The sequence below is a fragment of the Camellia sinensis genome, chromosome 3 (genome assembly GCF_055761805.1).
Source record: "Camellia sinensis isolate YWXY chromosome 3, ASM5576180v1, whole genome shotgun sequence".
NCBI classification, from domain to species: Eukaryota; Viridiplantae; Streptophyta; class Magnoliopsida; order Ericales; family Theaceae; genus Camellia; species Camellia sinensis.
Window position 1 is genome coordinate 69,733,449 of NC_138963.1, and position 4,760 is coordinate 69,738,208.

Sequence of the window (4,760 nt, forward strand, 5' to 3'; positions counted from 1 at the left end):
CAGATAACTGTCCGGTTCCGTTGCAACTGTTTCTGTGCTCATAGCACATTCCGTCCCCGCAGGGGCTTTGGCCTTCCTAGCCCTCTCAAGATCCTCGATCTTCTCTTGCTCAAGCCGCTTCAATGCAACCTCCTTTTCAGTGTCTACTGTACTCAAACTGCCCGGATCCCGATCAAAATTCTTTACACCGGTGCTCTCCGATGATTCATTCTGATTCTCGGCCATTCCGGCCACTACTAATATTCTGACTTCTGATTGCCCCTGTTCTGGCTGAGGTGCCTTAATAACATCTGGCTCGTCGCTAAGCCACCTTGTATTTTCTGTCGATCCATCCAAATCAAACCAGTTGACAGTCACGTCCCCCGGATCCTGTTCATTGAAGAATTGCAGATTTGCGATATCCTCCTCCAACTCTGCTAGGTCATCTGACCCCTGACTAGGTCCATCTTCCCGAACCACACTGATCTCTGCCCCAACCGGCAACTCTACCCTCGGCTTAGCCTGATCTGTTGATGTGATATAACCACTCAGCTTGTACGCAAACCTCGCAGACCCCTCAGGCTCTGAATCATTATTCCTATCTGCCTCCAAAGTCATCCCAGTTCTGTCTTCGACAGTCACCACCACCGGTTCAGGTTGGGTTAGGGAGATGCTCAACATGCACAAGTCTGTGCTGTCTGGAATGAACACCTCAGGCTTGGGTAGGTGGGAGGGTATGATATATATGCTAGGGTCATATGGCACAACCTCGATTTGGATCAGATTGATGTGTTTAGCTAGTGGAGCTTGGTTATGTGGTGGGAGTGGGTTGGTTGTGACATTTAGTTTTTATGGAGGTGCAATCACCTTATTGTCAATGAGATCCTGGATCTCATGACGCAGTCTGTAACACTGGTCGGTGTTGTGACCATGCTATTGGTGAAAGGCACAGTATTTGGCTGGGTTATGGGAAGCAGAAAGTTTGACTGGTAATGGTCGTGGCTCCAGGGGCTTCAAATGCCCTTTCCTGATTAGGATCCCCAGAGCTTTGGACAGGGGCATGTACAGTGACGTAAAGGTCCTTTGGCTTTGAGGTGGATATCTGGTTGTTTGTGAACTGGTACCGGATGCACCGGTGAATAGGGTGGCTATTTTTGGTGTGGTGGGGGTGACCATACCCACATCGGAAGTCCTAGCAACTGTAGCACTACTCGTGCCTGCATTCGAACTGCAAGTAAATGCGCTCTTGGGCTGATCTCTCTCGTGGTCAATCAGACCCTGCTTCATGGCGTCCTTAATCTGTACCCTAATTTTGTGCAAATCAGCAAAGGTAAGGAGGGGTAAGACGATCATCTTTTGCATCAGTTTGGGTTGGAGGTTGCGCACAACCATCCATATCTGATCCTTCTCGACCGGCCCGGTGGTCATCATAGAAGCTTTGGCTCTCCAACGGGTTACAAAGTCAGAGAAGCCCTCTTTCGGCTCCTGTCTGGTTGTCTCGAGATCACGAGTTTTGATCTCGATCTATGTGTTGTATGAGTACTGGGTGATAAAGGCCTCGGCAATTTCTTCCCAACTTCTCTTGACAGAATCTTCCAACTTCGCGTACCAGATGGCCGCGACACCCGATAGAGTCTGGCCAAAGAAGGAAAGCTTTTGTAGTCTGGAAAGGCCCATTGGCCTTAGGATATCCGAGAACGGCCGTAGATGTACCATGGGATCTTCAGAACTGTCAAAACGGTCTATATACGGCATCTTGAACCGGTCCGGCAAAGTCACCGCCGAATCGGCGTATCCATCCTCTATGTCCGGAATGGAATTAACGCCTTGAGCTTTTTTGAACAGCTTTTCAAGCTTACTCATCTTCAGAGCGGTTGGGTCCATCTCAGATTCAAACGGTGTATCTGTTGAGAAGGCCGGTGTCTTTGAAATTTGCGGTAGAACTGGTGGCGGGACTGGCCCTGTTGGAGCGTCCGAATCTTCCTGGACGTTTGCAGTATCCCCGAGTGTAAGAACTCTAGGTAAGGGTGGGGGTGGATGCGAAGCAAATGCTCCAGCTTGATGTGGTTGTTGCTGTTGCTGAAGTCAAGCAATCAGCTCTATCTGTTGAGCTACAACCTCTGCCTGACGCGCGGCAAACTCTACCTAGCCGGCAGCATCCCGCTGCATGGCTTGCGTAGTCTCTTGGAGCTGACACATCATGTCCTCCATACTTTCCATAAGGTGTTGATCTAACTGAACAACAGGTGTATCTCTCTCTGCGGTAGAAACGGAAACCTCAGCCCGACTACTTACTGGCTGGGTGGATAAGGACCACTGATCTGGTAACTGCTGTACTGATGAACTGCGCCTAACTGACCTCCGTCTAGTAACCGGGGGTAATGAAAGGAACGCTGGTTGTCCGTCTATCAGATCCTCGGATCGATGAAGTCTTCGACCTTTGATCCAAAGTGCTTGGGGAATATCTACCTGGTCGGAAGCAATGATGCTAAGCTACCTTGCAAAAAGATAAATAAAGCATAATAAGCAAACAATAAGCAGAAAAACGGACAGCATTTCGGCTTAAATTAAGACAACACATAGTTGACATTTCTAAGTTGAACACACTGTTCTCAATACTGATCACTGTTCCCAAATCACCGCCCCAAATCTGATACCCTCAGGTAAAAGTGATTCCTCCAAACACTGATGCCCGCAGACCTGATACCCAGACTTGCAAACTGATACCTACAACCTGTAGAGGCACACTCAGACAGCACATATCAAGCAAGCAAGAGCCAAAACACCCCTATGTTGGGGTAGGGTTTCCCTGTCTTACCTTGTCAGGAACTAGGGTTTCACTACGCACGCAGCGGTTTCAAACAACCTACTATCGGGTAAGCAACCTGTCCTAGCTTGGAATGGTCACTACGGTTTCCGATATGCAACTAGGTCGAATGGTCAAAAAGGGTGCCTTGGTAAAAATCGAGGTTTGTGTTCCCATCGTGGCAAAGCCCGTAACTGGTCAGCCTTATGCAACGCAGCCTCCGGTAACCCGTTCAGGAATAGCAGACGGCAAACACGGTGTCCTAGGCGCACCAACGCAAATGCAATGCAAAGAAACACATAAGTCTAGACAAAACAACATATCATGAGTTCGAGTCAAGTTCTCTAAATCCCCAGCAGAGTCGCCAGAAACTGTAGAGCGCCCGAACTCCGCTCCACGCGCGAGGGCGCGAATTGTAGTTCTAGCTACTACAGTTCAGACTCCTGTCACGGTTCTGAATCTAATCTCACAAAGTGCAATGTAAAACTGATAAATCAGCGAATAGTACAAATTCGGCAAATCGTTTTGAAAAATCGATTTTAATCAAAAAGTGCCAAACATAGACTGCATTGCCAGATTTCAGAGTCGTCACTTAAATATTTTATTTTTGGAAAATTTAGGAAACCCTGACTCGTGCCTAAGGCCACGTGTCCATCATCACCAAAGTTGCCTCTGCTCAAGAACTTGGGTACGAGAGAGGAAGGTCACGAAATGAGCACCCCCGCTCGCCCGATCAAAGGATCGGCCTCTACTAATTATGATTTGTTGTTTTGAAAACATGTGTTCTTATTCTGATTTATTAATCTAGAATTACTATATGATGTGCACAGCATACAAGTATAGACTCAATCATGCGGATTGGAACAAAACAACTCATGTTTGTTTTTCGAAAATGGTTTGAAAGTGCTACTCGCAAGTAGGCTAAGATGCGGATTTGCCACCCTCAAGTGGGCTTAGAAAAACATGATTTTGCCACTTCAAGTGGGCTTAAAACTCACAATTATCGAGTTGTCCCAATTTAGGCGATTGAGCCTTCATCCGCAGGCATTCATGCAGTTATAGCAGTTAAGCAAATAGCCTCATGGAAAGCATGCTATCAAGGCAGTCACTTACACACATGCAAGGATGCTAAAGCGTAAACACTCACAGTGTACTCCGAGCCAAAAAAGAAGCTAGTTAGTAATCAATGCATGATTCTAGCTATGTCAACAATGCCTAATGCAACACATGTAATAATGCGACTAAGTAGGCTCGACTATCTAGGATGGCATATGAATGCGAGATTTAATAACATGTATTCAAATAGGAATTGAAATACGATGCAGTTTGAATGATGCGCCGAACCCGGTGCATGCAAGACAGATGAATGGATGCACACATGCAAGCATAAGTATGCTAATTGAAATGTGCCCTAATCTAACCACTGAAAGCGAGTAAGTAAAAGGGAGAAAGAAATGGGGGTTGGAAGACTTGCATCACACACACACACACTTATTACAACATTGTGCCCTCTTGACGGAGGGTTCAAATGAATCAACTAACTAGCTACGCTAAACTAATTAAATATTACAAACTAACTAATTAATTATGCTAAGCTAATTAATTATTACAAAACAAATCAAATGACTAGTTTACAAAAACTGATCATAAGTAATGAAATGGCCTCGCGGGCAAGGAAGAAATGCATGCTCGGTCAGCTTCGCTCGGAAATCCACTACCGTGCCTCATAATGCCTCTGTTTGCACTCTTTTGGATTTCTTAAAATTGTTCCATCTTCCAAACTGCTTCTGACCCACCTTATGAACATTCTGAGGGATGGTCGGCCAAAGGTGATGGCCATCGGCCAATTCTGATAGCTGATCAGCAGACATTGGTGGTCGGCGACAGATTTTATGGCCGGTCGGCCACTGCTTCCTGCAATTTCTCCTTTTGCTGCAACAGAGCACAAACAGAGGCATGGCAGTGTATTTTCAAG